This window comes from Periplaneta americana, chromosome 5, assembly GCF_040183065.1.
Source record: "Periplaneta americana isolate PAMFEO1 chromosome 5, P.americana_PAMFEO1_priV1, whole genome shotgun sequence".
Taxonomy (NCBI): domain Eukaryota; kingdom Metazoa; phylum Arthropoda; class Insecta; order Blattodea; family Blattidae; genus Periplaneta; species Periplaneta americana.
Genome location: NC_091121.1, coordinates 21,731,063 through 21,756,262, shown reverse-complemented (window position 1 = coordinate 21,756,262; position 25,200 = coordinate 21,731,063). Strand labels below are relative to the sequence as shown.

The following is a 25,200-nucleotide window of genomic DNA, read 5'->3' as shown; positions in this document are numbered from 1 at the left end:
GTGTTGAAGTGTGCAGAATTCGAAAGTGTAAAGACAAAGAGTGTAAAGTTCTACGTTCTTTAAGTCGGAGCCACGAGAGACTTGCGAAGGACGGTGATATGTGATCATACCGTCGGATGTTGCACACGTATCTGACGCACATATTCTGAGCTCGCTGTAACTTGACTGACAATTCAGAACTTAGGTCACTTAACAAAACGTCACAATAATCGAAGTGCGGCGTTACTAGGGTTTGCACTAGGGTAAGTTTTAGTTGCTGGGGCAAGAAGTTTCTCAATCGACTCAAACAGTGAATGGAGGAACAGATTTTTTTATCGTTTCTTTAACTTGAAAATTCCAACTTAGATTATTATCAAAAAAGAAGCCAAGATTTTTACGACAGATGAATAAGGGATTAGCGTGTTGTTAAGGGTAACAACTGAAAGATTACTGTTATTAAGGGAGTTAACTAAACGCTTATGTCCAATAATTATGGCTTGAGTCTTACTTGGATTAAGTGCGAGTCCGAAATTGGCCGCCCAAGTGGAGACAGTGGCTAGGTCACAATTTAACTTGTCAATCGATTCATTGATCGTATTGGGTCTGGAATGTATGTAACGTTGTAGGTCGTCGGCATAGAGGTGATATCGGCAATACTGTAAGTTCTTTGATACGTCATTAATGTAGATAGAGAAAAGTAGTGGTCCTAATACGGAGCCCTGCGGCACTCCCGCCTTTGTGCATCTCCAGTGGGAGAATTGATTATCAAGAGAATGGAAGAGGAAGTAGAAAGGGTAGTAATAAATATAGGCATTGTGATTAGTGATGAAGAGTGTAAAGAAGATGAGATGGATTATGATAGGCCAGATAGCAGCACATACACAGCAGACGAAGGCAGTTCAACTGATAGTGCAGATGAAATTGAGACCTCTGCCACGGGCATACATGTACTTCTGGAATAAAGTATGTTTATATACAGTACATGACAGAAAAAGTAAATTCAACTGTGGTATTGGTAATTGTATTTATGTTCATAACAGCTGTTGATGTTTTTATTGTCAGACTGTCTAAACATTTCTCCAGCTGACTCGCCACGCATCGAGACTGAGCGGATCGCATTCACGACACACGAGCGCCCTCATCTGATAACTGCAATGTTTCGTCAGACGGGTTATACCTTTAGAATTGTATTGTTTACTACAAGTCAGAAACGACCACTGCATTTAGAAAATACTTCGAGATTTTCAATATTGCAAATTTATGAAACAATCGCTGCTCTATGACATAGTACAAGATTTCAATGGTCACCGCTAGGAGCACTGATTTACAGCATTGTTGCCATTACTTATCGAATGCCTCAGATTTGCGAGCATTCCTAAATGTAACTCTTATCATACGTTGTAAGTATATTATTTTAGTACGTTGTAGTAATTCATATTACTCTGAACGTAACTTTAAAAAATACAGGCTATACCGTTCGGGAAGATATAACATGAAAACGTTTTAACATGAGAACTGACGCTAATTTTTCTATCATTGCGTACACACCGAAATTCATGGCATGGGGCTAAATCCTCCCCCGTGTGATCTAAAATCTCACGTGTAATTTTTCAAAAGCTGAAACAATGCTTGCTTTAAGGTAATTAATAACCTTAGATCGCTCTGCGTAGACAACATTCTTCAGATGATACAAATAATTCTGAACATCACAATTTGTGTTTGGCATAGACATCTCTGCCAACAGTCCTCTGAAGCGTCTTGGAACTTCCTGTCATAGCAGCGCCAACATCAGATTCCGTTTTGAGAACGTACCTAGATCGTCAGCATGTGACAGTTCAACAGATCTGCAGATGAAACATGCGTTAGCGTACCTCGGTGATCTACGAGCTCCTTACTTTTAGTGTAAACGACATTCAACTGATGTTTGATTTTCAAATTTTGAAAACCATAAAACACATTTACGAGCCACCGGCGTAGCTCATCGACTAAGGCGTTTGTTTGCCGATCCACAGTTGCGCTCGGGCGCAGTTTCGATCCCTGCTTAGGCTCCAACATTTTTCCCAACAGTAAGGCGCATGTCAGGTAATCTATGGCGAATCCTCGGTCTCATCTCGACAAATACCATCTCGCTATCACCAATCCCATTGATGCTAAATAACCTAGTAGTTGATACAGCGTCGTTAAATAACCGACTAAAAAATAAACTTAACAGACGAATTTTCTCCGATTCTCTGTCGGCATCTGCGCCATCCTGTAACATACATTACGCCTTAACCACTATTCGTTTTTCAAATGGATCGTAACATATCACACCTTAATCAATTTTATAGTTCCTTCACACGTATTTGATCACATACACGTAAGAACACTTTCTCGCACTTTTGCACATTTTTTACTTTCTGATACAGATTACGCCCTTTCCTAGTGCTCACACTATCACACTAACACAATTAAGTGCTGAGGTAATATAAAAGCTAAATGAACGAAAATTTTTAATGCTTAATATATATACATTACACTTTGTAAAACACTATTCAGAATATTAAAATAGCTAGTAGTTATCTGTAAAAATAATATCAAGTTTGCGTATTTCTTTTACAAACGTAAAACATTTAAATAATAAAATATACAGTTAATTAAACATCTGCATTATTATTTTACTGGAATGTTTTAAAGTCCTACATCTACAACATAGTCTAGGACCTTTTACCTATTTCTTCAGGAAATATATTTTTTTTTCTTACTCTTTACCTTCAATATTACATTTTCTAAAATTTCTGATTAAGAAACAAAATATTTCCTGAAAGATCCTAGACTATTAAAATATTAAAGATTTTATTAATTTGTCCTACAGAATAATATCTGTCATATTGACAATTAATATTTGAGGAGAAAAATTCGCTCCGGCGCCGGGGATCGAACTCGGGTCCTTGGTTCTACGTACCAAGCGCTCTGACCACTGAGCTACGCCGAATTCAATCCACAGCACCGGACCGAACTCTCCTCCTTCGATGTTTCCCTTTGTGGCCTGACTTCAAGTTAGGTATATACGTTGATGTTTTATGTCCAAGACAACTGCCATTATACAAGGGGCGCACTCAATTGAGTGACTTATTTGGCTGGGATTCCGCAGTTAAGTGCACAGTAATCTCTACAGAAATATGCACTGCTAGCTATGGGAATATTAAAGATTTTATTAATTTGTCTGTAATGTTGACAATTCATATTTGAGGAGAAAAAAATTCGCTCCGGGGCCGGGGATCGAACCCGGGTCCTTGGTTCTACGTCAGAGCGCTTGGTACGTAGAACCAAGGACCGGGTTCGATCTCGGCGCCGGAGCGAATTTTTCTCCTCAAATATTAATCCTAGACTGTGTTGTTGATGTTAGTCTTTAGACAATTTCTGTAAAAGAATCATACAGATATTTAATTAATTCTAGATTTTATTATGTAAATGCTTTATTGTTGTAAAAACTGTGCAAATTTTATATTATTTTATTATTAGCTATTTTAATATTCCGAATAGTATTTTATAAAGTGTAAAGTATGTACGAGGCGCATCCGGAAAGTAAGTTTCCCTATTTTTTTTAAAAAAAGAACACACACTTTAAGGAAAACATTTATTGGCAACAGGTACAGCAATGTTTCAGCTACTTTTCAACATAGCCACCATCAGAATTGAGACACTTGTCGTATCGTGGGATCAACTTTTGTATCCCTCTGTCGTAGAACTCTGCCGCCTGTGAATGGAACCAGCGTGTTACAGACGTCTTCAGCTCTTCGTCGTTGCCAAAACGCTCACAGGAGGACAGGAATTTCTTGAGAGAGAGAGGTAGGGAGGGGGAGAGAGAGAGAGAGAGAGAGAGATGTTCGGCCCATAGACCTGACAGCTAGCAATGCTTTGTGCATTAAAGAACTTTATCACCGACCGAACCTCGAGGCGGCGGGAGAAGGAATAAGAGCTTCAATTTCGAACTACTGCTGCCACGCTACTGGCACCAGGCGGGACCTGTCCGGCTGGCATATGATTGATACGTCATAGATTTGTTACGCATGCGCAATTGACACGGCTAATTACGTTTACTTTCAAGGGAAAAAATCAGGAAACTTACTTTCTGGATGCCCCTCGTATATTAAGTATGGAAAGTTTTGTTCATTTAGCTTTTATAGTAGCTGAAATATGAAAGATATGAGTTTACTAAATTTGTGTAGGCCAATAGTGTACCTTCGACTCAATTTTGCAAAGATTGATGTGTTAAGTTAATTCATGCATATTTTGCTTATATCAGTATTATTATTATTATTATTATTATTATTATTATTATTATTATTATTATTATTATTATAGTGTACCTCCTTCTTTAATATCATTCTCTCGATCTTAGTACTGTACTCCAACCACGAGAAAGTCTCCAGGGAATGAGACGGGTTGATGCTATGAATGAATGTTGATGTCATAAGGTCACACACTTGGGTACTCGTATCGCTATTGGCTATCTCTCAAAGCACAAACAATAACACTGATATACACATTTTTATACTACCCTAGTTACAAAATTAGATCACGGTTAATCTCCTGATCTTTTAATCCCTCCATACAGGAAATAACATATGAAGGAGAGCGCATGATTTTTAAACTGACGTTATAACTGTAATATTATCTATCTACTTCGCTCCAATGGATGACTCAATAGTAAGCACATTCCTTTCACGGTTTATTTCCTGGTTGGAGAACAGTAATATAATTGAAGACCTCCCTCAAAGAAGGTTGTATATCATATAAGATATATGATATACAACCTTCTTTGAGGGAGGTCTTCAATTATTTTAGTCCAGTTATTCGCCAATTTCAATTTATCACATTTTCACCAATTGTTATTCCCTTCATCACAATCTACACATCCAATTACTTTCTAATCTTAATAAAAAGATAATTTATCTTACCTTTTTTATCTTTTTAATGTTTATTTCCTTCATAAACTCATTTTTCCTAAGCGACACCTGTTCTAGTAAACTCTTGCCGCCGAAGGTTTCATATATCGGTAGAGAGTGGAAGATTTTAGACACAAGCCTTCAGTGATGTATGGGTTGTAGGTAGAGAAGAATTTGTTTTTAAAGTCTGGGATAGAATTTTAAATCGCAAGTAGCGTTGTAACGGAGTAAGCTGTTTGCTTAGCAACTTCCACATCGTGATGTAACTTAACTTGCTGCAGTTTATTTTTCTTGGGAAGCTTCAGCGGTTCGCATCCAGAGCTTCTGCTTGCTTGAACACATAAAGCCATCTTCTCTCAAGAAACACATCCTGTGTTCTCTGCTCTATTTTCTGCTTTCTTTTTCTTTGTAACCTGTTTACTTTCTGGAAGGGTTAGACTCATTATTATTGTTGTTATTTCTGTATTGGAATTTAGATTCGTCATACTACGGACGGGTATAATTTTTAAAGGCTGCTTTCAATGCCATTGCAAATAGGATTCTCATCTGAAAACAATTTATTTAGTGTACTATATAAATACTGAAAAAAACTCTATCCTATCAGAGTTCATACGAGGGAAAATTGGAAGCTTATAAATACAAATCATTAGGGAAAAAGAGAAATAGTAACTAGTAAGGGACTGTAATATGATACCCTATCCCAATTCAAGACCCCTGTATATTTTATTACGTAGATGTTGGAATTTATTGCTGAACATTGTAATTTGTAGCAACCGCCATTTTAAGAAATCCAAGATTCATGGAAGTGTCTACACAGCTTACACGTGTTGTTGTGGCAATTTAATTAAATTTACATTTTTGAAGCTTCCGGATCCGATCTACGCACTTGGGTACTTATATATATATATATATATATATATATATATATATATATATATATATATATATATAATTTGAACAGGTAATGGAAATTACGGGAAAATGCTGAACGGATTTTAATAAATGACCCCTCATTTTGAAGCTTGGAACTCAAAGTTTTTCAGAAAAATAGTATTTTTCAGTGAAATGTCAATCTTTCAACATAATTATCCTATTTTCCAAAATCCATCTGTCGTCAGTTTTGAGAACTAGCTAATTGCATTTCAGAATAAAACAAAACACACACTACAGTAAACAATATTACACGAAGGCCATGATCTGCAAGAATGCTGACATATTTAGAGTTCAAATTAAATTGGTTATTAAAAACTTAACTTAGCAAAAATAATTTACAGGTTCGATTCTGTGGTGTGTAATTTTCTGGGTACAGCTGTGTATTGGATATCAAAACCTACAAAACTTGAGGTGGTTTGATGATATTATTACCATTAGAAATGAAATATTATTGTAGTTAATGCCGTGATGTGACTATTATTAATTAATTATACATATTAATGCTATATTGATGATATGAAAGTGAAATGTTTTGGGGTTATATAAGTAGATGTAGAGAATATGTTAAATTAGATTTGGATTTCTATACTTTTCTGAGTGGCGGCTATATAGTATATATATATATATATATACTATATGTTACTGAAAGCTATAAAACTTACGTAAGATAATAATATTATTAAAATGAAATATTTTTATAGTTATTAATCGAGTGGGGTTGGGTCTTTTTCATATATTTAATGGCGGTGTGGTGTAGATATTTATATGCGTGGTTCTCTTCAGTATTGGCTCGAGAGAGAGTATCTTTCATTATTACGGAAGCAAATAACTTTCAGAATGTCTGGTATTCTTCATTGAAAATAAATCTGAAAAATATTTATTTGAACGTCTAATGAACTTAGTTTGCAGCATTTGCTGCACAAGCCACTAATAGTGTTATAAGTAGAAGGAAAGAGCATTATGACATTGTACTCTTATCTGTGCATTTTGAACTGGCGGATCAAGATCAAATACCAACGTATTCCATAGTTGCTTCGTACAGAATTTTTTTTTTTCGATTTTTAACTGAAAAATTACATTTTCCATATGCATTTATCACAACAATTGTTACTAATCGCGCCACTCTTGTAAATTCTTCAAGACAACATTAGGATGCATAATTAAACTGTAAAAAATCAAGTTCCTAAAGTCGTATGATTTGTAACAATTTTTGTGGTAAGTGCGCAAGAATAATGCAATTTTTAGTTAAAAATTGAAAAACAAAATCTGTACAAAGTAATTAACAACACATGTTTAGCTTCAGAACACTAGCCAATTAAAGAAATGATACTTCTGAATAATTTATTCTCTATTTGTAATATTCTTTTACCCTTAAAACAAAAAAAAGTTATTTTACTAACAACTTCAAATTAGTGTAACTCTGAAAATATTGAAATTAGGACAAATGATTATATGACTTTTTTTTTTTTGCTTAGAATGTCTTCGGAAATAATCTCCGTAAGTGACGGTAAATCCTCGTAAATGACCCTGCATATGTGAACAAATTATTAAAGGAGTAGAAAAGGTAATCCTATGTCTCATTTAATTATTTGTGTTTTTCTTCACATTTCTATTTTTTATACCCTTTGTTTCCTATTATTGTCTGTTCAAATATGATAGGCCTATATTTAATGTAGGCTATGCACACCCAACACTATTTCGAGAAATTATTTCTTGACATTAGGAACCAATAGGTGATGACGTCACTTTACTATGTAGTATGAGTTGTGAGATAAAGAGTATATAGTCCACACCTGTGGAGTAACGATTAGCGTGTCTGGCCGCGAAACCAGTTGGCCCGGGTTCGATTCCCGATCGGGGCAAGTTACCTGGTTGAGGTTTTTTCCGGGGTTTTCCCTCAACCCAATATGAGCAAATGCTGGATAACGTTCGGTGCTGGACCCCGGACTCATTTCACCAGCATTATCACCTTCATGTCATTCAGACATTAAATAACCTGAGATGTTGATACAGCGTCGTAAAATAACCTACTAAAATAAAAAAAATAAAAAAAAAATAAAGGGTATATAGTTGTCAATAAGGCAGAATTATATTACTATGGCAAATTTCATTTAATACCTATTAGTAATAGGCCTACACAGTTATTTGTGATTAATTTTTGTAGATAGACAATAATATAAATAATAATAATAATAATAATAATAATAATAATAATAATAATAATAATAATAATTTAAGGAAAGAATTAAATATCACAAAATCAATTAATAAAAAATTAGAAGTTACCAAAAATAACTGGTTAAACTATGTTCAAAGAATAAATGAACATTGAATTCCAGAGAAAGGTCTCATTTATCAGACAAAGGGACGTAAAAGGTTAGGAAGACCCCGAAAGAGATGGCTGGATGAGACTGGAAGAGGGTACTGGCCTAATCTGTATTAGATGATAATGATTATGATGATGACATTAATAATAATTGTCACACCTGACGTCAAACATTTTGCTTTTTGGGGTGTGACCGAGTTATGATTTATTAATATAGTAATTTGTGTAAGGTGAATTGTATATTATGTTGTATTATTTATTTATATTACCGTATATTGTTTTGTGTAATCTTTCAGTATATATTTGGATTTGGATTTATTTGTTCCATACATTAAAAAAACATACGCACTATTTTCCTTTATAAAAATACAATGGTCTACACCATTGACGAATTTAAACGCCCAGACATTTTACGTTTGTGTTTGTACATATGGAAAGATCATTCATCCAGTATTAGGTTTCTATCGAGCTTGACATGATTTACTGTGAATCCCTAAGATATATAGAGGTTCATGGAGTGTTAAAGAAGAAAGAAAAGTGACATCGACAATATTTTATGAGAAAAAGCCGTATGTCCATTCAGAGAAGATGCATTTGAAGCGAGAAGAGGTCGAGGGGCTTAAAACGTAAAGGGCAAATTAGGAAGAAAAAACAATAAGACATTTTTTTTAGAAAATATGTATGTTCGTAGCATTGTAGTTGCTGCAATTTTGTATAATCTCGAGATTTCCGAAATATAAAATTTTGCTGTTAGAATGCGAACTCAACACACAACCAGGCACGAGGAGGAATTTTAATATGTATTCCTTTATTCCTGTTCTGCCGCGCACAAATCTTGAAGTAGTGTTTTCAGTTCTGTTGCTGAATTCCCTCCTCAATTTCGCGAATTTCGTTCCCTGAAAACAATCCAAGCTCCGTCTAAAAAAATGTTCTGATGAGGTCCCAGGGCACAATGAATGACGTCACCACGGCCTATAGAAAGCTTCAAGAATCCTGGCTGGCAGCATTGTATAGCCTCTCCTAATGACGGCAAAGCTGATTTGTGATTGCGAATGACGCTGGTAATGAGAGTGACGGCCGAGCGCGGCATCATTACGGTTCCAACACGTCGTATTTCAGATTCCTCGTCATTGCCATGCCAAATTAACAGTGAGTACATCTCAAAGAGATCTATTAGTATTCTCTAAGTAAATAGACCTCGGGAATTAGGAAATTAATCGACTGTGTGATTTGTAGTCGTTAAAAATCTGGAATTTCAATAAAATCCCTCGTATTAGGAGAAAAATGACACAAGGGACTTTCTGCAACCTTCGTTTTGCCCATCTGTCTCCCTTCGTACGCAAGTATGTACGTAGACCTATGTATCCATGTATGTGGGTATGTATGTATGTATTTATTTAGCAATATTTAGTATTTATTTATTTAACCTGGTAGAGATAAGGCCGTCAGGCTTTCTCTGCCTCTCTACCAGGAGATTCCAACTATAATATGAAGAATACATTTACAATTAGTATTAGATTTACAGTTACAATACAAATAAAATTACAATATGAAATTTACAATTACAATTACAATAAAAAGGAAAGTGCGAAAAGATTACCTGACTAATGAAAGCTAGATAATTTATCATAGAAAAACAAAGAATAATTTATATTTACTGAATTACAAATTAAACCTACAATAACAAAAATCTATAGTAATGAAATTGTCGGATATTTAAATATTTTGTGATAGATTAAGGAAAGTATTTACAAGAAATCAATTACTGACCAAGTGCCTAGTTAGTTTGCGTTTGAATTGAATTTTATTTCGACAGTCCCTGATGCTAGCAGGTAAGGAATTCCAGAGTCTTGGCAGGGCTATTGTGAAAGAGGATGAGTATGAGGATGTGCGATGAGATGGTATTGTTAGTATTGTTTCATGACGATAGCGTGTGTTCAGATTATGGTGGGAAGAAACGTATGTATGTATGTATGTATGTATGTATGTATGTATGTATGTATGTATGTATGTATGTATGTATGTATGTATGTATGTATGTATGTATGTATGTATGTATGTATGTAATAATAATAATAATAATAATAATAATTTATTTTTCCTGGCAGATTTAACGTCGTAAGGCCTTCTCTTCCACTCAACCAGCAAAAAGTATGCATACCTATGTATGAACTTACAAATAATTCAACAATTTGATTTAGATAACAGTTACATGAATACAAGAGTTATTTACGAATTAAACAACAAAATACTATGATCTATTAATTAAACACTGAAATACAAACTATGTAGCAGAATTAAGCTAAAATACATAGAATGTTAATATGTTTCAAATAATATTAGGTAATAGAAATAGATTATTATGAGACAATTCTGAAAATAATGCACTATCAGGATACATGTCTAAAGGAAGGAGTAACAATGCAGACTGTAATAGTTTAAGTCAGTATGATTGGAGTGATATGCTAAGAAGGTTATCTTTTAAGCTGTTTTTAAAAGTGTTTATTGTCTTGCAGCCCCTAATACTTTGTGACAGGGAATTCCATTGTCGCGAGGTGAATACTGTAAAAGTTTATGAATAACGAGATGTTCTATGAATGTATGTATGTATGTATGTATGTATGTATGTATGTATGTATGTATGTATGTATGCATGTATGTATGTATGCATGTATGTATGTATCTGTATGTATGTAAGGTACGTGCCAGAACGCATGTAGGTGCATACGCATATATATATATATATATATATATATATATATATATATATATATATATACCGGGTGTTTCCGGGCTAGTGTTACTAACTTTCAGTGATGATGGGGAAGGGCACATGTATCAATTTGAGATCAGGAACCCTGGTCCGGAAATGACTGAATCGAAAGTTATAAGCAAAAATAGTTATGTGGAAATTAAATAATTTTATTCCTCTGTACACCTTATTTATGTGTATTTATCTGTACATCTTACACATATTGTATACATCTGACGTTGGTTACGTTGTCTACTTACAGTATTCCGTTCAGTGCGCTGTCTGAGGGGTGGGGACAGGAAACTACACTAAAGCAATGCAGATAGCGTAATGTGTAACGGACATGGTCGGTCCTGATATGCACGTCTGTAGACAGCAGTGTATGTGTACAAGCTGTAGTGTCCAGTCGATCAGTCCCAGTGAAATGGAGGAGTACACGAGAGCGGAATATACAGACCTGATTTTCAAATACGAATGAGCCAATGGGAACAGTAGACAAGCTCACAGATTGTATCGGGCAAAGTGCCCACGTAGGAGACATCCGGCCCATACCATCTCTCCACGACTTTTCCAAAGATTAAGGGAAGGAGGGCACGTGGTGCCAAATTATAATGCTTCATTTCCACACAACTATATGAGGTTATTTAGCGTCTGAATGAGATGAAGGTGATAATGCCGGCGAAATGAGCCCGGGGTCCAGCACCGGTAGTTACCCAGCATTTGTTCATATTGGGTTGAGGGAAAACCCCGGAAAAACCTCAACCAGGTGACTTGCCCCGACCGGGATTCGAACCCGGACCACCTGGTTTTGCGGCCAGACGCACTAACTGTCACTTTACAAATGTGGACTGTTCCAACAAATCTTTCCAAGAAATTGTTTTTTTTTCTTTCTGTAAAATACCCCACGAAAACATTTTTTTACGAATCTCGTAATTGCGCTCGAGTGGTCAAAATTTGTATAAGCACTTGTTTTGACATTATTAACATGGTGGAAGAGAAAAAATAACTTTTTTATTTGTCCCCATGAGAATGTTAGCTTGTAAGTTGGCCTCCACTAACAACACTAGTTTCTGCATTGACAATGCACATACATTTATGTTTTTAGTGAGATTCGAACATCCAATCGTATTCTGGCAGTACCTGCTAATTTGGGGCGTAAATATTTCATACTCTAACGCAGCCACAGTATTTCATGAAATGGTATTGTACAATCCCTCATTGCTCGACACATTAATATCGGTAATGTATGCTGCTATTGTATCATTACCTATCGACATATGTGATTTGTATGCATGTATTGATTCATTTTTGAGCACGTGAATGCATATGTATAATTCATTTCACCATCAGTATTAACATTGCTTTTTAAATGTTGCTACATATGTTCTCTGTGAGTTAAAAACTTCCGAATTCCAGTGTTACGTACATTCCTATTAGGTCGTCATTAAATTAATTCATTCATAATTTTATGCCAAAGAGCAGTTTTGCACTGAAAACCCAAATCTTCCCTATTTTCCGCCTCTTCTTACAAGCAGACATTGTAATGGGGCCAAATGGAAAAGTTATTTTTTTCTTCTATCATGTTAATGATGTAGAAACAAGTGCTTATACAAATTTTGGCCACTGGAGCGCAACACAATAAATTATTATTATTATTATTATTATTATTATTATTATTATTATTATTATTATTATTATTATTATTATTATTACGATCACGAATCTTGAGAAAGGCTAGCCCCAAATCGAGGGAAATAGCATATCTAACGTTAATGCGACCGTTAATGGAATACGGAACTACATGTTGGGATCCCTATAGATTATATCAGGTAAATTCGTTAGAAAGAATCCAGTATAGGGCAGCGAAATCTGTTAAAGGTAAAAGAAAAGATGGAAACGATACGATAAAAGAACTTAAATGGGAAACTTTGGAAAAAAGACGTAGGAAAACTAGAATGACATCATTGTATAGAGCACATCTAGGACTGAAAGCATGGGTAGACATAACGGCTCGGTTAGAAAAGCCAACGTACTATGGTAGGAACGATCATGATTTTAAAATCAAATGTAGGAAACAGAAAACGGATGTAGGTAAATTCTCATTTTAAATAGAACTATAAATGATTGGAATGACCTACCTGCAGCGGTCTTTGAGGGCTGTCCTTCCTTAAGGAGATTCAAGAATAACTTAAAAAGTTGTGTATAAAGTGAAAATTAAAATTAAGGTGACATTTAACATTTTTTTAAGGTGACATGTATTTATTTAGCCTGACGAGTTACTCCCTTGCCTTGGTTTGAATTGAAAATTATTAAAAAATAAAGCGTGTAAGAGGGCCTTTAGACTAGAAATGTTTAGCTTAAATGTAGTTCTGTTTATAAGTATGCATAAGCGTGTAATTATCTGTCTTATTTGAACTGTTGTATCAGTGAAGCGAAGTGAGTCAGTGAAGTTATGGTTTTACAGTGCAGTGAATAGTTATTATTATTGTTATCCAAATATTGAAACCCTATTTTACCTTTGGTATATTAGGGTTGTAGTTTGTTACATGTGAAATACATTATGTAGTGATAATACACAATTTTAAAGAATTAATAGTAGGTCTGAGTCATAGTTACAATATAAATACGCTAATTAAGAGACAGTAAGCAATACTAAATACGTTATGCAATAATTACTTTCAGTTAAAACAAAATAAAATAAAATTAGAAATTATAATCGAAGGTGTAGAGAAATTGCAAGATTATTACATTAATTTGTGATTTTATACATAATTTTAAGAAATAGTAATGAGATAATGCACAGAATTGGCTTAGTTACAAATAAAACACCTATTATATAGTTGGTTTGCGATAGTAAAAAAAAAAATAAAAACAAAATTACTTATGATTACAAACTATATACCTGTCATCAAATACTGAACAATAGTAAAATAGTTCCGATCAGTGATAATTTATAGCGTCAATGAAATGTGTTCTATAGTGTCAGTGAAATGTGTCCTAAAGTGTCAGTAAAATGCGTCATAGTGCCACTACAGGGAATGAGATTAGAGTAAAGTGAAAGACTATTGAAACTTATGAAGATCTATACATATGTAGGTTGTATTGTAAAATTAGGTTATTTTATGTTTTATTATTAATTGTAATTATTGTATTAAATTGTATTGTGTATTGTATAATTGTATTGTGTATTGTAATTTTATTATTTATTGTTTATATTGTGTATACCACTGCCACCGGGTGCTTGCCCACTTGCAGTGTAAATAAATGTATTTATTTATTTATTTATTTATTTAATAATAACATATACATAAAAACGTTACATTAAAATACCCCGAAAGAGCAAAGCTCGTGTTCGGGGACAGTTCCGTTACATAGATACACATACTTTGTAGACAAGATACTTAAGAAAAAAGCTCACATAAAGATTGTAATAAAATTAGTAAATAATAATACTAGTAATAACAGAGTGAAAAAAGAGACGATGTTTAGATTGATGGATTAATATTAAATTATTATTAGTAGTATAATTAGTGCAGGTCATGTTGATATAGTAACCAAGATAAAATAGAAAAATACACTTACGATAGAAATAAACTTGTTTTACAATACATGGTACACAATATTTTTACAGGGAAGTCTGTCATATAAATTTTTAAATTCTGGATCTGAAAATTTCATTGCTTAAAGTAGTCAATTCTGGATGAAATTTTATTATCGAATTATATAGACGTGGACCATAATTTGTACTGTGTAGTAAAGCAGCAGATGTGAAATATTTAGGTTCAACTAATTTAAGAATTTCATTTCGTCTCGTATTATGAGCATGTGGCTGAGCTACAAATTTCGTTCTATTTTTATGATAGAATTTCATTAAAGAGTATTTATAAATTTGGTCATTTCTAAAAACATTCAATTCAGAATGGATCAAATTTGTTGGATAATCCAGTCGCCTTTTCAAACAAATTTTGATTATACGTTTTTGCAACATGATTAGAGGAAAAAGAGCAGTTTTTGTAATGCCTCCCCAAAATACATACATACAAGTGTTTAAAGTTATCTCACTGAATACTCTCGGATGTGCACCCCTAGTATTTTGCTCTTTTGTAACGTAATGTTTGGGTGACAGCTTAAACACTCCATTGAAAACTTAAATTGCCGTCAGGTGCCGAATTCTATTGCCCCACTATAATGATTGTTACAGTTTAAAGTGTCAGTAATTTGTAAGAAAAGGGAAATAGAAACTAAAATACTCTTTTCCGTGAATGGAAACAATATGGAGATCCCCTTCGTGCGGAGTATCAGCCAACCCCATTTCTTGAGCCACAATAGAAACTCATTTTTATTTTCTTTTTCTTCAATTTTCGAAGGCAAAGTGGCTGAGGGAACATATAACACAACCCGACAAGCTGATGTGTTGCAGCATAGCTTTTAGGGAGAAGTTTTTAAACAACGTTGTCTTACATTGTGTTGCTTCATGCGTAACAAATCTAACAGGGAGGGAGAAGTGAAAGAGGGGGGAGAAGGAAAGTGCTGAGACCCACCCCTTGTCTTTTTTTCAATCTGAAACACACAATTACCCACGGTATGGTGTATATATGTAGGAGAGAGCTGGAGAGAAAGAGAAAAAATTGAGATTCGGGATAGGAAAAAAAAAACTGTAAAAGAATTGGAGATGAAAGTAACAAGCGTGGCAAATTTGTTACAGTGATGTATGGAGCTGACCTCGAAGCAAAAAGAAACATTAACAATGCAATATATTCTTATTTTCTCTCACACCGCGACTCTTTTAGCGTCTCACTGCTGTACAAGGTTTGCAATTCTCTCAATTTGAACTGCCACTTAATCCATCTGATTACACCTCTTTTCTTTCTGAAGATTTAAATTTAATTCCTGTTTAGACATGTCGTATTACTATTGTATTTTCAGTCGTTTCTACCATTAATGTTGAGACACAGGAACGTGGTTAGATATGCTACTATCTATTCAATTATCGAAAGAAATCACCTAATAATAAATTCTTATATCATCCTGCTTCTAAGGCATGATTAGTTCTGCACCTTCATCTCTCCAGCGGCCTGTTTAATAAATTATTACTTTAGAAGTTACTTATTAGGAGTGTAAAAATTAGTAGTTAACAGTATGGAAAATTCTGTTTCATAAATAAAACTCTTCACTCCTGCGTAACTTACTACTTTTAGGATTTAACAGTGTGGCTTCATTGTAGATATAAATAATTATGTGTTGTATTTCATGACTAGACTTCGTGGAATTGCCACGAGATTCGCAAGGTTTACTGCGCACGCAGTATAGACTGTATGAGAAGGAGGTGTGCAAACGATGGGGTATGCCACTGAGCAGTATACTGCGGTTACAATAAAACCTGTATCCTGCATTCAAGAAATATAATGAATGGTCTTTGAAGTAGGAAATGTCTAAACATGTAAATACACAATTATTTTATAGTGAGATATATTAACTCTTAAAATTTAATGTAAGATACTCACACCATCCTTGAATATGTGCATTGCAGTGAATAGTTACGTACATTTTGAGCGGCTGCAAAGTAACCTCCTCCGATCGTCACTTAAACAGTTTTTATTTTGGGAAAATGTACGTTCAACATCACACGATGTAATACGTACATATTTGAAGAACGGAAAGTCACTACTTTTTAGTACACCAACTTCAGATGTCTTGTCGTGACCTGATAGTACAACATTAATAATAGGGATTTCTGATTAGGCAGAATTTTTAGCAGTAACGTTTCTCAACTTACATTTCACTTTTTCTGAAATTAGTGAATGGTTATTTTGGATAACGGTTTGTGATACTTTATTCACTATATTAAGGGCTTCTGAGAGTTGTAGTTTAGACGATTCTAACAGGATGATACTTTTGGACACGATTTTAAAATTAGAATCAGTGAACAGAATATCTTCCAATAGCTGTTCAGAAGGCAATGATTTTACAGCTGCAACAGCGGAATTTTCTGTGCTATCCAGTGCATCAATTACCTCCATTATTTTGCCGAAATATTCTGCATAATAATTAACAGCATCCAACCACGTTTTCCAAATGGTCAAGACTGGCTGCGGGGGTAAGGGTATTCCAGGGGCAATTGTTTGGAACAGCAACACTCTCATTGTAGTATGTTTGATTGAATTCTTGTCTGCACTGAACAAATGTTAAGCTTTGACTATTCCAACCACAGTAATGCAAAAACAAGTGCTTACTTAGGTATACATTAGCTGCTCTATCTATTTGGACCGGTCACAACTCTTAACATGAACTGCTTATACTACGAGACCGGGCGGTCGCTCACCTCCTCTATACTACCGTACATCGGCAACCTGATTGCATGCTGCGTGTGGTAATTCAACGAAGTCTATTCATGACCTTCTCTATGCATTGAATTTATAATACATTATTATTACTTACTTACATACTTACTTACTTACTTTAATTACTTACTTACTTACTTACTTACTTACTTACTTACTAGCTTTTAAGGAACCCGGAGGTTCATTGCCGCCCTCACATAAGCCCGCCATTGGTCCCTATCCTGAGCAAGATTAATCCCGTGCCAGAGAATCAGTCCCATTCCGAGGCTTATTTGAAGGATTCGTAACAAGCTGTTTTTTACGCTAATGGATTGTTAGCCCTTCGCCCAACCCCCAAGCTGGAGGACCACCCCTCATCGGCTGTCCGCGATTGCTTATTCAATATATTCACAGCTACCCTCCATATCTGAGGCCGTCTCCTCGATCCGCAACCTGAGGACGCGCCATGCCGTGGTGATAGGGACCCACAATGCATGGAATAAATTATTATTAAAATATAAAAACTCATTTGCGTTGTTGTTTTGCATTATATCGAAATCGCTAAAAAAGAAACAGAATGTTCTGAAACAATGAAACTTTTTCAGAAATGTTTTTGTGAATATTGAATTTAAGGCAAACCACCAGATTCACTAAACTTACTAACAACATCATCTACATCTTCTGGTTATCGTACAGGATCCTTAAAGAATGCATCTTTATTGCTATACATCACACTTTTGAGGAGCTGGATGCAATAACAGCTTAAGTTGAAAGCTATGTTTTGAGAAATATAATGTCTAAGTTTCAGAACAATGTAGAAATTTTATTTGTACATATACTCGTATCATTTGTTTTGTATAATATTTTACACTGTACAAATTATTCAAATCCGAAATCAGTTATAATTGAATCACAATCTATTTTTAAATATTTGTAAATAAAGTATGAAAAGCTTAAGTCGTTATTGCATAGAAAGTCTGAGAATTCTTAAATTAGAGTAAGTACCTAAGCATTAAAACCAGTAGCAAAGTGTTATTTCACTAATATACACGAACATTAATTTGAATGATAATAAGAAATAATAGTACATTAAGGCTTCAGTTTATCAAAATAATACAAAATAAGAATCCCTTGCATTTTTATGGAAATATACTGTACAAACAAAATAACGTTTAATATTTGAGGAGAAATACTCGCTCCGGCGCCGGGGATCCAACCCGGGTCCTTGGTTCTACGTACCAAGCGCTCTGACCACTGGAGTCAGGCCACAAAGGGAAAACATTGAAGGAGGAGGCTTCGGTCCGGTGCTGTGGATCGAATTCGGCGTAGCTCAGTGGTCAGAGCGCTTGGTTCGCAAAACCAAGCACCCGGGTTCGATCCCCGGCGCCGGAGCGAATTTTTCTCCTCAGATATTAATTGTCAATATTACAGATATTATTCTGTAGGACAAATTAATAAATCTATAAAATAACGTTTGTTTTAAATTTGTAATAACAAAAAAGAAGATGTATTAAGAAAATCAGTTTTGAAACAATGCTACAGATAAAAACTCCTCTACTATAGTGTCAAATATTCTTATTAATGTTCGCTGACTTCACTTTCAGGATGATTTTCATCCAGCACTAGTTCAGAATTCAAAATGTTTTGAAGACAACATGCTTTTTCTGATTTCAAGAATTTAAATAATGAAAATAATATAAATTTCTAATAACAAAAAAGAAGATGTATTAAGAAAATCAGTTCTGAATCTATGTGACAGATGAAAACTCTTGTACCATAGTGTCTTTTTTAAGCAGGTTATTTTACGACGATTTATCAACATCTTAGGTTCTTTAGCGTCTGAATGAGATGAAGGTGATAATGCCGGTGAAATGAGTCCGGGGTCCAGCACCGAAAGTTACCCAGCATTTGTTCATATTGGATTGAGGGAAAACCCTTGAAAATACCTCAACCAAGTAACTTGCTCCAACCGTGAATCGAACCCGGGCCACCTGGTTTCGCGGCCAGACGCGATAACCGTTACACCCAGGTGTGGACACCATAGTGTCAAATATTCTTATTCATGTTCACTTACTTCACTTTCAGGACGATTTTCATCCAGCACCGGTTCAGAATCCAAAATGTTTTGAAGAGAACATGCATTTTCTGGTTTCAACAATTTAAGTAATTAAATATCATTTTGCTTCGATAATATTAAGCCAAGACGACGGGGATTTTTGCATTAAACTCTTTCTTTTGTGATATATGAAGTAAGTCGCTTTCGTAAATTTGCGTAATATCCTATTTGTTTTATAATCACCTGATTATACCGAACAATGCTTGGATTCAAGCATATCAGTCCTCTGTACAAGTCTCTGTACTGCCCTGAGTTGATGTCAACAAACACGACTTGTACAGGGACATCATTTTATTTTTACTAATATTTTTAATATTAACCTGGCTATACCTTTGCATTAACGGTTGAAAACAGAAAACACCGTTTGCTACCCCTTCCATGAACGGAGTTCGATGATACTGACGTAAAATACAAACAAATAACTTTACTAGGTATAGGAGGAGAGAAAAATAGTTCGTCCATTTACGTAAACTAGGAAATGTCGCAAGTTTAAGTTTGATAATTTTCATTAGGTTTTTGTTTAATCAAAACACAGTACAGTATTAACAATGAGTGTTTTTACTCAGAACTGAGTTATCCAAGCGAACGTATTCATTATGCAGTGTATATTATACTATCTACAGCACATTAGCGTACAATATAGAGAAAGAAGTTAAATTGAAAAATAATCATAATATGGATATTTAAACGCATTTTTTAAAATGGTGGCCGTTCATTTCGATACAGGCTTCAGTTCTTTTTTGCATATTATCACACTATAGACTATTGTACCTAATTCCAATTACCAGTTTCATCTTTCGTACTAGTAACTCATGTTGAAATAATTCTGTACCTACTCTATAAAAGAGTACATTACGTACTGTAAGTTCAATCTTCACTTCTGCCCGATCCGAAAAGATAAAATTATTCAGACATGCTATTTACTGTCCGTCCAAGTGGTTTTGTCGCAAGGTCGTAGAAAGAGGGGGGAATCACGTGACGAGGCCCTTTTATTTATGTTATTTTAAACAGTTGTATAATATTACGTAGAAGTCCAATTCCTAACAGAAATTAATGTTATCAGAAAAGAGCTAAGACAGCCCAGCCACAAAGGGAAGGGCAGACGTGGGTGGGGGAAACCGGGTTGCGACGTAAGCAAACGGAAAACAGTACCTGTGCGAGAATATGATTCAATATTGAAAGCGAACATATTTCTGGAACGTACTATACTCACTAACTCAGTACTGTTTGTGTTTACTATGACCGGAAGGCGACTTTGACTGAATACGCTTGATTCTGTGTGGAGAACGATTGGAAGTTTACTAGTAGAGGGGGTGGGAGTGAAGTACATTGAAAAACTCAGGTACATTAAAAATTTAAATAAAAGTAAAATGATGTCCTTGTATAAACAAATCACTTTACTAGGTATAGGAGGGGAGAAAAATAGTTCGTCCATTTACGTAAACTAGGAAATGTCGCAAGTTTAAGTTTGATAATTTTCATTAGGTTTTTGTTTAATCAAAATACAGTACAGTATTAACAATAAGCCCTAAGTGTTTTTACTCACGAACTGAGTTATCCATGCAAACGTATTCATTATTCAGTGTATATTTTACTGTCTACAGTACATTAGCGTACAATGTAGAGAATGAAGTTAAATTGAAAAATAATCATAATATGGATAATTAAACACATTTTTTAAAATGGTGGCCCTTCATTTAGATATAGGCTTCAGTTTTTTTGTGCATATTATCGCACTATAAACTATTGCATCTAATTCCAATTACCATTTTCGTCCTTTGTACTAGTAACTCATGCTGAATTAATTCTGTACCTACTCTATAAAAGAGTACCTTACGTACTGTAAATTCAATCTTCACTTCTGCCCGATCCGAAAAGATAAAATTACTCAGACATGCTATCTACTGTCCGTCCAAGTGGTTATGTCACAGGATCGTAGAAAGAGGGGAAATCACGTGGCAGTTAATTACTTAACGAGGCCCTTTTATTTAAGTTATTTTAAAGATTTGTACATTATTTCAACAGAATGTAATGTTTTCGGAAAAGAGCCAAGACAACCCAGCCACTAGCTTTACAGAGGGGCGAGTAAAAGTATGTGGGGGAAATCGGGATGCGACGTAGGGAAACGGACGACAGTACCTGTGCGAAAATATGATTCAATATTGAAAGCTCTTTCGTCACTGGAAAATGCGAACATATTTCTGAAACGTACTATTCTCACTAACCCAGTTCTATATGCGAGCTTGCTTCTGTGTGGAGGACAGTTGGAACTTCTTTAGTAGAAGGGATGGGAGTGAAGTACATACAAAAACTCAGGTACAATAAAAATTGAAGTAAAAATAAAATGATGTCCCTGTACAGTACGGGACGTAGTTAACGTCGTAGGTTCGGTGTCCGAACTTCCATCTCTGATCATGACTTTTCGTCCTTAAAACTGCATCTTTTGGTCCGTTTTATCGTCACTGTTACGATTAGGAATACATAACATCTAAGCTTCCCGTCTGTTAGTCAAACGCTGGTTGTTTTGCTTTGTAGCCCAGTAGAGGACTTTGATCATAATAGAAAAGTTAAATATAATGTTAACAAGGAAGCGAGAGATACTCTAAACAAATGTGAGTCATTAATCGTGTTTTATCCTCCAGGCCCCATCTGTGTCATTGAGGCAAAATAAATTTTCACTATTATGAAAGGAGTTAAAATGGGATGGGAAATAATGGAATTCAGAGGGGTCCACATCCTTACACCTTCCTAATCGTTTCTGTTTAAATATGTCAACAGTGAATTAATCTCTTACCCCATGCACGTTACACAAAGGGGAGGGATGGAAATATAAGGGGTTGACATTATAAGTAGTTGTAGAATCTAGAAAATGCTTGGGGCTATGCCAACAATTCTATAGACACAGAAAATAACGTTAATGAATAAATGGTTGCCTATTTTATTGCTGAAAGTTTATAGCATTTATTAACTAATTATTAATTAATTCCAGACGTTGTAGTTCAAATTTATGACAGTCAAATAACAAATGTTGGACTGTTTACAGGGAATCATCGCATGCACAAGGTGGAAATATTTGTGCATGTGATATAAATTTGTATAAATTAAGAAGAATAATATTAGAAAAAAAAAGACAAAAAGAATTATGCAAGAAATAAAGAAAGGGAGATAGAATAAATAAAAAAGGTGAAATAATGAAGGAAAGGCTGAGATAAAAAATAAAAATGCAAAGATTAGTTGAAAGAAGGAAATAAATAATAACAAAGTGAAAAAATGGATATGAAAGGAAGGAAGATATAAGAAAAAAAGAACGAAATATGCAGGCAGAGAAATATAATAAAGGAAGAAGGGAAACAAGAAAATAAAGAAGAAATGTTACATAGGACTAAACGAAAGAAATTAAGAAAGAAAGAAAAAATGAATAAAATAGAATTAAATCGAATGATAGGAGGTAATAAAGATAAAGAAACAAAGTTAAGACAGAACAAAGAATATGGAGAAGGAGAAAGAGAAAAAAACTAACGAAAGAAAGACATATATAGTAGAAAAGAGAAGATTAGGCTCATAAAAGAAAGAAAAATATTTATATATAGTGCATACATTTTATCTTTCCACGCTCACATGTGTGCAGCTGCGCTGTGAACTGCCGCGTCCGCTTTACATCCTCGAACGTGGAAAAATAAAATGTATATAAAATATAATAGCACATGGGAATAGTGAACAACGTAAAAAGGAAAATAAGGGAAAGAATAGACCATTTGGATATGAAGGGTGAAGTGAAGTTAAGAAGAAAGACATTTTAAAAGTTAACGAAAATTAGGAAAAAATCATAAAGAAAAGAACGTTAAAACAGAAATAAAGAAAGAAAAAAGGAAGTTGTGAAAGATTAGTTAGTGGTTGTTTTTTGTATCTTTAGACTGGAATAAGAACGTGTTACATAAAAAATGGTTTCGAATCGTGTAAAATTAGTGTTCTCAGCAGATTTGCCTTGATACAAATTAATCGCCGGTATGAGTAGACCCGCGATTCAGTTCTCTGGGGGGTCAGCATCTCTGACCTCAGCCTGTAATTCTCACCCTTATCACACACACCTTCTTTAGAATGGACCTCAAGTCTATCCGCGAAGAGTAGGAAATGGAGTATTAAATCGTCTAAAATTGCGCGTTGTGGGTGGTATCTGAATGTACACAATTGCAATTCCTTGTATATGCTATCCCCTCACGTCGCCATTTTATCCCCCGGTGTTAGATTCATGGGTCTGCAGCCTTCCCTGTTGCCAGTTATCTCTCACTAATTCTGATTTACGAGTCGTGAGGCGACCTTCACACCTTGCATCCATTTCTCATTTCTACCCATTAATTTGTCCAGGGTCGAGCTAATCTATAATTGCTCTTTGGAGCTTGCTTTGCTAGCGTTTGAATTCTCTCTCCCACCCCAAAACTCTCCGTCGCCCACCGACCCACCCAAACAAGGGTGGCGAGCTTTTACACCCTTATCGTTACCCATATTCGTACTCAAAACTTATTCTGTGTTGGAATGTTTTCAACAATTTTTAAAAACCTCAGATATCATCATGACAAATTGCAATTGAGTGTGTTATACCATAAAAATTATTCAGTGCTTCGGTATATATTTGGAAATATAGTCGAATTAATATTGATAAATTAATTGTGTATCTTACAAGATATTTCTCGTTTTATCCGACTTCACAATATATTCTGTAGTATGCTTAGGCTATCTACACGATAAACGGAAATGGGAGTTTATACTGGGTGTTCAGTTCAAAATGTGTCTTGGCTCGCTGTATGCCGTCATGTGGCTAGCTGATGAGCCTAGAGAATTCAATCTTCCTACACTTCCGCAGCTCAGGTGTATAACCTAAGAGGCAGAGAAGATGGCTAGCAAGTACGGCGTTCATTCTGAAGAGTACGTACCGATACGTACGATAACGCCGGTAGTGGCAGGAATGTGAACTGTTTGGAAATACCTACTGTCGGGATATGGGGAGAGGGTTAAGACGATTACTTACGTATTTGTTGACATTAACTTCGACGGTCAACATGGACACGGAGCATTTGATTTGTGTTGTGGAATGTTACCGTACGCAACCGATGATAACAAATACCCTGCGTACGACTTGCTGGCGCAAAACAAAGTTCGAAAGAGGTTATGGTAGCACACAGACCGTACAGACCGCCATCTGTTGCTACGACGTTCAAGTTATACCGTACACGTTCTCAAGTTCAGATTGAAGAACGCCTTAAATAATAGGCAACTTCTCTAACATATCAGCTGAAACTCGCTTCAAATCGGTGACCCAACAACAGTGACGTCATGACACACTTTGAAATGAACACCCAGTAGTATTTGGACAGGATTTAATGTTCATTTCACTTCAATCCACGTCAAGATTAAGAAATATTAATACCCTGATCTCTAATTCAGTTGTCGTTCTTACGAACTTGCCGAGTGAAGAGTTGGTGAATGATTCCTTTAATAAAGAGCAACAAAATAGTCAGTAAGTTACCATTTTGCTGTGTTTTTTATAGTTTCCAGAAAAAAAAAACATGCAGTTTTATATAGGTGAATTTTGCCTTTGGGTAACGTTGTAATCAGTAGAGACCAGATTTGAAAGGGAAAATTTGTTAACAGTAATCTCACTAGAGGTTTTGATTTATCTAGAGAAAATCAAAACTCGAGTGGGATTTAACTGACTATTACACGATTAGAAGAAAGTATATAAATATTAGAAGTAACGAAGTACTCCAATACAAAAAAATATTGACTTACGAAAATACAAAACTGTCTTCAAATTTGTACCATCTCAACATTATAAATATTACGCT

The 25,200-nt window shown here is 34.9% G+C and overlaps 1 protein-coding gene and 1 non-coding gene across 2 annotated transcripts in view; both read left to right on the top strand.

The window, feature by feature from the left end:
* LOC138700578 (neurotrimin-like) overlaps positions 1–25,200 on the top strand; it is a 229,562-nt gene that overhangs the window by 184,552 nt on the left and 19,810 nt on the right. The window lies entirely within an intron of this gene.
* Positions 18,561–18,633, top strand: TRNAA-CGC (transfer RNA alanine (anticodon CGC)). Its single transcript has one exon. It is a non-coding gene; the product is annotated as a tRNA-Ala (tRNA).